This window comes from Macaca nemestrina, chromosome 4, assembly GCF_043159975.1.
Source record: "Macaca nemestrina isolate mMacNem1 chromosome 4, mMacNem.hap1, whole genome shotgun sequence".
In the NCBI taxonomy this organism is placed as follows: domain Eukaryota; kingdom Metazoa; phylum Chordata; class Mammalia; order Primates; family Cercopithecidae; genus Macaca; species Macaca nemestrina.
Window position 1 is genome coordinate 93,907,758 of NC_092128.1, and position 13,373 is coordinate 93,921,130.

Here is a 13,373-nt window from a genome sequence, read left to right on the forward strand (position 1 = left end):
ACAATTAAAATAAATAATTACAGTAATACATTTTAACTCGTGAAATAAGAATCTATCAGTCTAAAGAACAACAAAGTTGGAGGACTAACACTATCTGATTTCAAGTTGTATTATAGGCAGGGCCCAGTGGCTCATGTCTGTAATCCCAGCATTTTGGGAGTCTGAGGCAGGAGGATCAATTGTGGCTAGGAGTTTCAGAACAGCCGGGGCAATATAGCAAGACCCCATCTCTACAAAAAATATAATAAAATAAATTTTAAAGATGTATTATAAACCTACAGTAATCAAGACAGTGTAGTGTTGGCAAAAAGACAAATAGATCAATGAAACAGAATAGACTCCAGAAATAGATCTATACATGTATGGACAACTTAATTTTTTTTTTTTTTTTTTTTTTTTTTGGAGACAGGATATGGCTCTGTTGCCCAGGCTAGAGTGCAGTGGTGCAATCTTGGCTCATTGCAACCTTCACCTCCTGGGTTCAAGCCAACCTCCCGCCTCAGCCTCCCAAGTAGCTGGGACTACAGACTCATATCACCACACCCAGCTAATTTTTGTATTTTTGCTAGAGACAGGGTTTCTCCCTGTTGCCCAGGTTGGTCTCAAACTCCTGAGCTCAAGTGATCTGCCTACCTCAGCCTCCCAAAGTGCTGGGATTACAGGTGTGAGCCACCATGCCTGGCCTGACAACTGATTTTTTTACTAAGGTGTGAAGACAGTTTAGTGAAGAAAGGATGGTCTTTCCAACAAATTGTGCTAGAATAACTGGATATTTATATGTATAAACTGAACTTCAAGCTATACCTCACATTATATATAAAATGAACTCAAAATCAATTATATTTTAAACAGCTCTGTTGAGGTATAAGAGACAATAAGCCACACACATTTAAAGTGTACAAGTTATATCCACACCCATGAAGAATGGCGTTGTCACTCAGATAAGGAAGACTGCAAGTACCAGTCAAGTTTCAGTTGCAGAGAACAGAGTCCAATCGAGCTACGCTAAGCAGTAGGAGACATTTTTGAGTATAAAATGAATTACAAGATCATTAAGAGGGCCAACAATATAGCTGCTAGACTCAGTATCCAGGAACAACTCTTGGAGACACATCACAAAGCTTGTCGCCAAGGGAACTGCTGTTCCTGCCACAATCAGCAAGCTGCCTCTGCTAAATTGGGAACCCACCGCTCCCTCCGCCAGCCTCAGAGCTGTACCGCTTCTGGTGGGGTCTTCACTAACAAAACAGACGCATATGTCTTGCCTCTCCTCCTCATTAAATCAGTTCCAAATTCAGGTCTCACGTCTGATTGTCAAAAGCTAAATGACAGGCCGGGCATGGTGGCTCACACCTGTAATCCCAGCACTTTGGGAGGCCAACACAGGTGGATCACCAGGGGTCAGGAGTTCGAGACCAGCCTGGCCAACATGGTGAAACCCCCATCTCTACTAAAAATACAAAAATTAGCCAGGCATGGTGGTGGGCGCCTGTAATCCCAGCTAGTCGGGAGGCTGAGGCAGAAGAATCACTTGAACCCAGGAGGCAGAAGTTGCAGTGAGCCAGATTGTGCCATTGCACTCCAGCCTGGGCAACAAGAGAGAAAAAAAAAAAAAAAAAAAGGAAAAAGAAAAAAAGCTAAATGACATCTGGAACCCTGGCAGCAAGGAAGTCTGGAAAATGTGTTTTTTTTAGCTTTCTGGCCTCTGCAATATTGAAAGGCTTTTTTTTTTTTTTTTTTTTTTTTTTTTGAGACGGAGTCTGACTCTGTTGCCCAGGCTATAGGGCAGTGGTACGATCTTGGCTCACTGCAACCTCCACCTCCCAGGTTCAAGCGATTCTCCCGCTTCAGCCTCCCGAATAGTTGGGATTACAGGCACCATCAGGCTTGGATAATTTTTGTATTTTTAGTAGAGACGGGATTTCACTGTGTTGGCCAGGCTGGTCTTGAACTCCTGACCTCAGGTGATCTGCCCACCTCAGCCTCCAAAAGTGCTGGGATTACAGGCATGAGCCACCACGCTCAGCCATGGAAGGCACTCTTAGAGGGTGGTTGGGATAGATGTTGAGAGAGTCAGTCCACAATATCTGTCATGCTGCGGATGGAATCAGTTTGGGAAAGAAAATCTGGAGTTCAGTTTTAAACACTATAAATGTAAGGTGTCATTTCGATATATGACTAGAGCTGAGCAGTAGGCAGGGAAGTAAAATGCAGTGTAAGGTAGTAGTAAGAGCACAGATTCTGGAACCAGTCTGCTTGGTTTCATATCATAGCTACATCATTTATTAGCTGTGTGACATTGAGCAAGTATCTTAACCTCCCTGTGCCTGTTTTACCAGCTGTAAAATGACAATAATAATGTTATTTAATAACCATTTATTTCAGTATCTTCTCAAGTAGTGTTGTTATGAGAAATTAAATAAGTTAATGTTTGTAAATTGTTTAAAACTGTGCCTGGCACCAAATAATCAATGTATATGTGTTTGCTATGATAATAATAATAATACTAATAATAACTTTAATTAATGATGGTTTGTTTAATTATTATTTTAATTAATAGCCTAGCAAATACATATACACAATACACAAATGCACTGCTTATTTTATTTTTGTTACTATTATCTCTATATCTGAGGTTTAGGAAGAAAGACTAGGCTGGAGATAAACATTTTTGGGGTCACCAGCACGCAGCAGGCTTTTAAAGCCATGATACTGGATGAGCTCACCTAAGGAGTACATGTAGCTAGAGCAGAGAAGAGATTGGAGCACTGTGACATCCAGAGGTCGAGATGAGAAGGAACTAGCAAGGAGACTGAGCAGGAGGGACAAGGAGAAGTGGGTTCCAGAATCCAGGAAAAAGGATTGCAAGGATGAGGGTGACCAGCAGTGCCTGATGGTGCTTTTAGTTGAAACAAGATGAAGCCCGAGAATGGACCAGCAGATTTGACACCATAAGAAGGTCATGGTGACGAGCTGTCCAATGGGAAGGTGGGAAAGAAACCCTGATTGCAATGGTTTCAAAAGGGGATTGGGGAGAGGGCGTGGAGGCAGCAAGCATGGCCATTCTTTTGAGGAGCTGCACTGCAAAGAGAAGCAGAGAGCTGGGAGAGTAGCTGACCAGCAAGAAAATGGAAACCTCAGTCCTACAACCACCAGGAACTGAATTCTGCTAACAAACATATATACTTGGAACAAGACCCTGGGATCTAGAATGAACACAGCCTAGCTGACACCTTAATCACAGCCTGTGTGATGCTGAACAGAGGACCCAGTTAAGCTGTGCTCAGACTTCTAACCCATGGAGATTGTGAGATAATGAATTTGTGCATTTCCAAGCCACTAAATTTATGATAATCTGTTATGTAGCCCCAGGTAACTAATACAGTGACTAAGCATAATGCAATATTAAGGAATTATTGTTAACATGTAACTGTTGTAAGTTGGAGTTATGAAAAATGCTCTTTTTTTAGTGATGCATGTGAAAGTACTAAGGAAGTATCTGTGATTTGTTTAAAAATAAAGGTAAAGAAGTCCGGGCATGGTGGCTCACATCTGTAATCCCAGCACTTTGGGAGGCAGGCAGATCACTTGAGGTCAGGAGTTTGAGACCAGGTTGGCCAACATGGTGAAACCCCATCTCTACTAAAAATACAAAAAAAATTAGTTGGGTGTGGTAGCGCAGGCCTGTAGTTCCAACTACTCAGGAGGCTGAGGCACGAGAATCACTTGAACCTGGGAGACGGAGGCTGCAGTGAGCCAAGATCGTACCACTGCACTCTAAACTGGACGACAGAGCAAGACTCCATCTCAAAATAAATAAATAATGATAAAGAAATAAGTAGGGTCAAGTGTGGTGGCTCACGCCTATAATCTCAGCACTTTGGGAGACCGAGGTGGGTGGATCACCTGAGGTCAGGAGTTCAAGGCCAGCCTGGCCAACATGGCAAAACCCCGTCTCTGTTAAAAATACAAAAATTAGCTAGGTGTGGTGGTGCACACCTGTAATCCCAGCTACTCGGGAAGCTGAGGCAGGAGAATCGCTTGAACTGGGAGGCAGAGGTTGCAGTGAGGCAAGATCACGCCATTGCACTCCAGCCTGCATGACAGAGCAAGACTCTGTCAAAAAGAAAAAAAAGAAAAAAAAAAGAGAGAGAGAGAGATAAATAAAGAAAATGTGAAGAAATATAGTAAAATGTTAATAATTATTAATCTAGGTGATGGATATACAGGAATCATTGTACTGTTTTATGTCTGAAATTTTCATAATAAAATGTAAATATATACATTATGATGTGTGTGTGTGTGGGTGTGTGTGTTAGAGAAAAAGTGAGGGCCTAGTCTTAAGGCCCCTTTCTCCTCCTCCTCGTCCTTCTTTATGTTGTTTCCTGATTGCCCTTTTAATCTACCTCCCTTACAGGGCTGTCCCCTTTTGGCCTGCTGTCTTTCTGAAGATTGTACCTCTGCAAGCATATTTTCATAATCCCCTCCTCATAGAAGTTGTATTGAGCCTTTAATCTCTAGCACTGTGTGTCATGGAATCTGGTGTGAGCTGACCCAGAAGGACAGCCACTTCTTCTCAGTAGGTCTGGGTGAGCCCCTGGGGGCTGAAGTGTCATTGTACAATGGCCCTTATTCACAGCAGGGCTGCCTTTCAGGGGGCCTGGTGTGCTCTCTTGGTGCCAACCCCAGCTGTCTTTCTCACCATTCTGAGCTCTCCTCTGCCACCTTGGCCCAGGCCTTAATTCTTTCTCAGAAACCCAATTCCTTCGGCAGAAGCCACGTGTTCCGCTCAGGCCCCATCTGACAGCTGTGGCCCCTGGCCCAGCCCCACAGACGTTCAGTGTTCCCTTTCACAGGCCCTGGTGTGTTCCTGCCAGAAAAGTCCACTTCCTTTACGATTCTCTTTTTCATGGTGTCACTTTTTTTGGCCTTGTGCATCATGCCAATTCCTTGCACACTTGATGAAAGGATTCAGGGGCAGAGAACTTGAATCAATGGGGTCTTTTTATTTTTGAACATCAGTAAACAGCACAAATCAATTCAATGAGTTCAGCCCCCTCAGTTATTTTCGTGCTTACCGCAGTCTATGCCCAGCATTAAATCCCACTGAAAATGCTTCTTGTCATTGCCAGCTAATGAAGAATGTCGCTCTTTTTTCTGGGTTTGAACACACTCCAAAACATTGGCCTGAAAGATCAGTTTAGCACTGGAAAGCCCTGAATGTAAAATCTTTAACTTTCCCTCTTAAACAGTTCATTGACATTATTCTAATCATCTTCTTTCCTCTGCGTTTTATTGTACTCACTGGCAGTACTTTGATCTGTTTGGTAGTGCAAAATGCAGTCATTTATTTTCGAGACTTAGGAAGATATGCCAAAATCTTTCCCACTGATTAAGTTACAAACTATATAATTAGAGATTAAAAGGCACAGTCAACCTGTTGACTTGTCGTAGTTGTACCTCCATCAAAGTGGCCCCTTCTCAAGTTTTTTGGTCATTCTCAATATCCAGACCCAGAAAGGACAGTTCACAGCATGTTTAGTGGCACTAGCAAAGAACATAGACTGGCTGGGTGTGGTGATCACCCAGTGATCACACCCGTGATAACCAAAGTTTGGGAGTCTGAAGTGGGAGGATCGCTTAAGCCCAGGACTTCAAGGCCAGCCTGGACAAAAAAATTTAAAATAGTGAGACCCTGTCTCTACAAAAAGTGAGCTATGATTAATATACCACTGACCATTTTTAGTCAGAAATGTGGAGGGGCATGTTCTTTTCTTTAAAAAAATGCATATATATATATATAGATATATATATTTTTTTTAAGAGACAGAGTCTTGCTCTATTTCCTTGGCTGGAGTGTAGTGGCACAATCATGGCTCACTGTTGCCTCTATCTACCTCCTGGGCTCATGTAATACTCCCACATCGCCCTCCCAAGTAGCTGCAACTATAGGCACACACCACCATGTCCGACTAATTTTTAAATTTTCTGTAAAGATGAGGTTTCCCTGTGTTACCCAGGCTGGTCTTGAACTCCTTGGGTTCAGGCAGTCCTCACACCTCAGCCTCCCAAAGTGCTGGGATTATAGGCATGAGCCACTGTGCCTAGTCTATATCAATTACCTGAGAAATAAAACTACAAGAAAAAAAAATCCTGAAAAAAGTATTCAAAACAAAATCTGTATATTGTCCCCTGTAGTACGGAGTGCCTCATTTTGTTTGTTTGTTTGTTTATTTATTTATTTATTTATATATATTTATTTTTGAGACAGTGTCTCACTCTGTTGCCCAGGCTGGGGCGCAGTGGCATAATCTCGGCTCCCTGCAGGCTCCACCTCCCAGGTTCAAGTTATTCTCGTGCCTCAGCCTCCCAAGTAGCTGGGACTACAGACATGAGCCATCATGCCCAGCTCAGTTTTGTATTTTTAGTAGATACGCGGTTTCACCATGTTGGCCAGGCTGGTCTCGAACTCCTGAGCTCAGGTGATCCACCCACCTCGGCCTCCCAAAGTGCTGGGATTACAGGCATGAGCCACCTGGTGGGCTGCCTCATATTTAAAAAAACAAAACAAAACAAAACACTAAACTTTTGTTCCCATTTGAAATATCAAGACATGAATTAAGTGGTGCAGGCAGGTGGCTTCACCAGATACTGCTAACATCTAGTGAGGCCCTCCGCACAGTGAGAAGGTCCAACGGCAGATTCTGGAACCAGACAGCAGGGATTCAAATGCCAGATCCAGTACTTACTAGCTGTGTGATCTTGGGCAAATCACTTCTCTCTGTGCCCTAGTCTCCTCATCTATAAAATCGGAACAATTGGAGTACCTACCCCAAGGGGCTGTCGTGAGTGTGTAGAATGCTTCGATTATTGTCCAGCATATGAAAAGCAATCGTCACAGTCATCATTATGTCCTGGGTGGATGACAGTGACTTTCCCATCCAGCCTTCACAACGTTGCCAGAATGGTCATCCTGGAAGTCTGCTCCTGTCCTTCCTCACATTCCTGCTCCCTAACACAGGATCTGCCTCTCCCGCTAGGAGGATGTCCCCAGGTGATAAACTACTTTCACTCAGAAGGCAGGAATAAGCAGGAAGCCCCCAGGTCACAACAGGAAACTGAGCTGCTTTTTCAAGATGTTCTTCAATTTTTTTTTTTTTTTTTTTTTTTTTTTTTTTGGTTATTAACCTAGGTGAGGAGAGTTGAGTTCATTTCATTCCTCAGTTCAAGGCACATGTTTGCCATTAGTCAGCGTAAGTCCCTTCTCTTGCTTTATATTTTATTTATTCCCTTTTATCCACTTTCCTTACTCCCACATCCACCTACCCCACCATTCTGTTTCCAAGTATTTGTTTAAAGGGAGTGTTGCGGTGGTGAATGCCTGACTTCAAGTTACACAGCTGGTGAATGGAGTGTTCCCCACACAGTCTTAAGATCCATGCTGCCATGAGGACTTCTCATCTTCTCTTCTGACATCTGCCTGCGACTACCTGGTGTGCATCCTTATATTTCACTCTCCCCTTCCCAGGTGACAGACACCCAGGTTGCCTCCAATCATCCTCTGCAATGAACCAGGGAAAAGAAGGATTTCTCAGAAGATGGTACCAGGAAATCTTGCTACTATGTGAATAAAAATACAGCTGGATCCCCACCTAACACTCCATATAAAGTGAACTCTAGGTCAGGTTGATTAAAGATCAAAATATAGGGCGTAGAGGCTCACACCTGTAATCCCAGCACTTTGAGAGGCCGAGGCGGGTGGATCTCCTGAGCTCAGGAGTTCGAGACCAGCCTGGCCAATATAGTGAAACCTCATCTCTACTAAAAATACAAAAATTAACTGGGTGAGGTGGCATACACCTGTAGTCCCAGCTTCTTGGGAGGCTGAGGCACCAGAATCACTTGAACCTGGGAGGTGGAGTTTGCAGTGAGCCGAGATCATGCCACGGCACTCCCACCTGGGTGACAGAACGAGACTCCATCTTAAAAAAAAAAGGACCAAAATATAAAGCAATGAGATTACTAGAAGGAAATGTAGGTGAATGAATATCTCAGTGACCTAGGGAAAGAACCTCTCAAGCAAAAATTCAGATACATACAATTCCTTGAACATTTCTTCCATTCAGATTGGTTTTCCAGTTCTCGCTCACCTCTTGGTCAGCCCTTCTCAACGGCTGAGAGATTATCTTTTGTTTAAGGATAAAAGTGAAAGAAAATCAAAACCTTGAAGCCTGCATTTTCTCTACCTTCAGTGTTGTGTCTTTTTTTTTCCTTCTTCTTCTTCTAGGTTTCTCCTTTGCCCAGAACAGAGGTCAGCAAACTATGGCCGTGAGGCAAATCCAGCCCACCACATATTTTCATACAGCCTACTAAGAAAGATTTTTACATCTTAATTGGTTAAGTCAGAGAAAGCAAAATAAGAATAATATTTCGTGACACACTAACATTATGTGAAATACAACTCTCACTGTTCATGTGTTTGATTGGAACACAGACTGTGGATGGCTGCTTTCTCACAACTGCACAGTTAAGTAGTTATGACAGAGACCATATGGCCCACAAAGCCAAAAATATGTACTACCTGGCCCTTTGCAGAAAAAAAAAAATGCCAACCCCTGAACTCTTGTGTGCCCCTTGAGGATGGATATCATATCCAATATTTGTCTTATTTCCCTGACTGCTCAGCACAGGGCCTGGCAGGTAATTGGTGCTATTTCCATCACTGTGGACTACTTTTGGTTTCAAGTAACAGAATACCCTACCGACAGGATTTTGGTTTTCATATAACAAGAACTCTAGAGAGAAAACTGGCACTGCTTCAAACTCAGTGGCGTTGGATCAGGGCCTTGAGTCAACGCCTCTTCCCCCTGCCCACATGGTTTCAGGATGGCCACAGCACCCATCTCCTTGGATCATTTCCTCATACAACCTTTGTTGAAAGACAGAACATGCACAGCAACATGTGCAAATAACTTGACCTAGTAAACAAGTCAAGGAGGAAAATAATCCTTGGAGCCCCAAAGCAGACTTCCTCTCATGGCATTAGCCAGGAGTGGATCACATGCTCCCTCACACTAGGGTCTGGACCCCTTCCCTTGAGAACTAGAGGTTTCCACCCAAAACTGCAGCAGCATCAGGGAATGAGGAATCAAGAAATGTCTTTGGGGTCGGCAAAGAAAAGTATCTGCCCCAAGGCTGATTAATAGGGAGGCTGATTTCTGACTTTTGAAAGACAACCCAGAAATTAGAACTATTTTTTATGCGCAGAACCAAATTTAATTCCAACCTCTCCTGAGATGGGTAACTCATTTTAAAATAAGATAATTTCTTGGTGGGGCGCAGTGGCTCATGTCTGTTATCCCAGCACTTTGGAAGGCCAAGGTGGGCTGATCACTTGAGGTCAGGAGTTTGAGACCAACCTGGCAAACATGGCAAAACCCTGTCTCCATTAAAAATACAAAAGTTAGTGTGGGATTACAGCTGTGTGTCACCACACCTGTAATCCCAGCTACTCGGGGGGCTGAGGCAGGAGAATCATTTGAACCCGTAAGGTGGAGGATGCAGTGAGATTGCACCACTGCTCTCCAGTGTGGGCAATAGGAAAAGATAATTTCTTCAAGTTGTTTCACATGGTTTTGAAATCATAGAAGCACAAAAGTTAGCTGAGTAGCTTTTATAAGTTCTGGGTGGCCTTTTCTAATCAAATTCAATGTTCCACAGTCAGGACTCTTCTGCTGCTGAACAGTCACATGGTGTAAGGCTGTAAGTTGAAGAGTGTCCCATAGGCCTTGTGCAGTAAAAGCTCTGCTCTTCATCATAATGGTTGACTCATCAGGACCATCAGAGTCATCTCTTGCAATAGTTAAGCAATCAAACTTACAGTTTGAGCTATAGTAATGGCATATAACCAAAGTACACAATCAGTGTCGAAAAGGAAGACAGGGATGTGAACACACAGGTTCCCAGGAGACGCGGAGCCAGAGCTCAGCATGGGATCCCAGCCCCGGTGAGTCAGAGCCCACGAGCATGCCTTCGCAGGTAGCCCGTTTGATTCTCCCGGCTCACAGGTTGTATGCTTTGCCTGTGACCCTCTGCCTACAAGACTCAGCAGATGAGCAAATGAAGGCCCAATCAAACAAGAACTAACAAGAAATGCAACATGACTTTTAAAATTGGATGTCTTGAAATGCATCCCAGCACTTTGGGAGGCCGAGGTAGGTTGATCGCTTGAGACCAGGAGTTCGAGACCAGCCTGGCCAACATGGTGAAACTCTATGTCTACTAAAAATACAAAAATTAGCCAGGCATGGTGGCGGGCGCCTGTAATCCCAGCTACTCAGGAGATTGAGGCAGGAGAATCGCTTGAACCTGGGAGGCAGAGGTTACAGTGAGCTGAGATCGTGCCACTGCATTCCAGCCTGGGTGACAAAGGAGAGAGAAAGAGAGAGAGAGAAAGAGAAAGAAATAAAAAGTGCCAACTTTACAGAGAGCTCTGAGATGATGGTTTTTTACACCTTTTTAAAATTTCCTTGCTCTGCTTGTTCCTACCAGCGTTTCTCAACTTTTCTTCAGTCTGTGACTTTGGTGGAATCTGTCTCCCCACTCTCCCTGTCCTGCTCTAACCATCCCATCTGACCCAGGTATGAACACAGAGTCCATCCACACAGTCCTCCCCAAGAGGAACTTGGAGGAAGTAGGGGCGATGGTAAGAAATTACAGACATCTATGGGGCAAATAAAATACTGTTTGCATAAAATACTGATTGCAATTGCTTTGACCAATCAAGTGCATAGTCCTGACTTTGTAGATGTTTCCTAACGTCAGAAGACTGCGAAGAATTGCTCAAAAGAGCAACAAAAAACATCTAAACTTTAAAACATCAACTACTGCTATGAACCAGCGTCTGTCTATACGTCCGGAAGTTTAACTATAGCCAAGAGGGCGCTCTCTGCATCAGTCAAATATTGCACCTTTTGTGACCTCTTGTTACCTGCTGCCCAACACACACACTCACTCACTCACTCAAAAATCTTTTTTTTTTTTTTTTTTTTTTTTTTTTTTGAGACGGAGTCTCGCTCTGTCGCCCGGGCTGGAGTGCAGTGGCCGGATCTCAGCTCACTGCAAGCTCCGCCTCCCGGGTCCACGCCATTCTCCTGCCTCAGCCTCCCGAGTAGCTGGGACTACAGGCGCCGCCACCTCGCCCGGCTAGTTTTTTGTAGTTTTTAGTAGAGACGGGGTTTCACTGTGTTAGCCAGGATGGTCTCGATCTCCTGACCTCGTGATCCGCCCGTCTCGGCCTCCCAAAGTGCTGGGATTACAGGCTTGAGCCACCGCGCCCGGCCTCACTCAAAAATCTTAATAGAATTTCCATTTTGTGGAGAATGGGTGGAAAGGAAGGGAGTCAAGAGAGCTGTGGGAGCTTCCCCCCATAGCCCTTTCCACCCTATCTGCAGGTTCCTGGATAGAACGATGTGGGAAGCCCTGATGCTCGGCCCTAAATCTAACTCTGCTCAGCGGTTCGGCTCTGGAATGTCATCCTGTTTCGTTTTATACAGCTGTGCAGACTCTTTACTGCATTGTATTTCTTTTGCCTCTATTTCCATATTTAGCCTTTAGTTAGAGGTTCTGAGCAAAACTTCCATTTCATTTGCAGTCATTCCATTGTAAAGAATTAGTGAAAATATACCATTTAGCTATAAATATTTGAGCTTTTGAATTCACATGATTAATAAAAGGGAAGTAAATAAATGTGCCAGAAAGTTATTGTCCAGGCCCAGTGAACTAAGAAAACTCTGAAGGTAGAGGGTAAGATGGGAAACTTCTGGAATGTAGCCTCTTATAAAAAAGGATCTGCTATAACAAGCAAGAGTGTGTTCTTATATATATATATATATTTTTTTTAAGAGTGTGTTTTTATATAGGAGAGCTGAGGTATATATCTCATTACATTTATGTAAATATTCTCTATGAGAGCATGTTCTAAACATTTTTCAGAATTTCCCCATATAGACTAAAATCAGAGAACCTTGCTGCTTTTTATGTGCATGAAACTTTAATTTGTTTGATAAATTTCTTGTGAGAATAGGAATAGCCTGTCTTACTGACATAAGGTCTCCAAGCCTCAATCAATTCATAAGAATGTTTCAGAGCCTGCTCTATGCCTGGCCCTGTGGTGAGTCTGTAGATATTTCTGTTTAAATCATATCATCTTTAATTTAATGAATGGAAAGTGATTGGAAGATGTGATGCACTGCAAAGGAAGTAATATCAGGTATGTGGTATTCTTGTCCAAAACACATAACCTGAATCTACATCACACAACTCCAAAATGAGGGGCACTCTATTAAAAACCAGCCTATGTTCTTCAAAAATATTAATGTCATGAAAGACAAAGTTAGGAATGTTCCAAATTAAAGGAGACGAAAGAGACATGACAACAATATATAAAGCATGATCCTTGATTGGATCCCGAATTAGAGGGGGAATTGCTATAAAGCATGTTATTGGAATAATTGGCAAAATTTGGGGATTAGATAGTAGTATTGTATTAATGTTAAATTTCATGATTTTGATAACTGCACTGTACTTACATTAAGAGAATGTCATTGATCTCTGGAAATAGCAGCTGAAGAAAATAAGAGTAAAGGAGTATGATGTCTGCAACTTATAGTTCATTATAAAACTAATAATAAGTATGTATGCTTACATACACACATATATGTAAATTAGATATCGTGCATATGTGGCAAAATTTTAACATTGGTAAATCTGGGTAAAGGATACATGATAGTTCTTGTACTATTCTTTTTTTTTTTTTTGAGACGGAGTTTCACTGTTTCGCCCAGGCTGGAGTGCAACGGTGAACTTCGGCCTCTCAGGTTCAAGTAATTCTCCTACCTCAGCCTCCTGAGTAGCTGGGATTACAGGCACCCACCACCACACCAACTAATTTTCGTGTTTTTAGTAGAGACAGGGTTTCACCATGTTGGTCAGACTGGTCTCAAACTACTGACCTCGTGATCCTCCCGCCTCAACCTCCCAAAGTGCTGGGATTACAGGCATGAGCCACCACGCCTGGCCCTCTTGTGCTATTTTTGTAACTCTTCTGTATGTTGGAAATTATTTCAAAATGAAATTAAATTTTATAAAATTGTTGGTACATACCCTACACTTGTCCTGAAATTAGTTGCCTTGCAAGATTTTACTCTTGGCTAACACTTAAACATTATCTTGAGCAAGGCACTGATGACTAGGTTGAGATCAAAAAGTTTTATAAGCAAGTTTTGCAAGATTTATTTCTACTTTGAAAAGAAAGCTGGAGACGGACAGTCGGGTGTGGGGAGTGGTCATTAAATCAATTATGTGTGATGGGA

At 42.9% G+C, this 13,373-nt stretch overlaps 1 long non-coding RNA gene across 2 annotated transcripts in view; it reads left to right on the forward strand.

Moving 5' to 3' along the window:
- Window positions 1-11,027, forward strand: part of LOC139362814 (uncharacterized) — a 35,306-nt gene extending 24,279 nt beyond the window's left edge. The window contains exon 3 of one of the 2 annotated variants that reach the window (XR_011622234.1): window positions 10,552-11,027. This is a non-coding gene — a long non-coding RNA (uncharacterized lncRNA). Of the gene's footprint in view, window positions 1-7,528; window positions 8,521-10,551 lie in introns of those variants that run through there. The other variant, XR_011622235.1, reaches the window with a different exon arrangement.
- The last annotated feature ends 2,346 nt before the right edge of the window (window positions 11,028-13,373 follow it).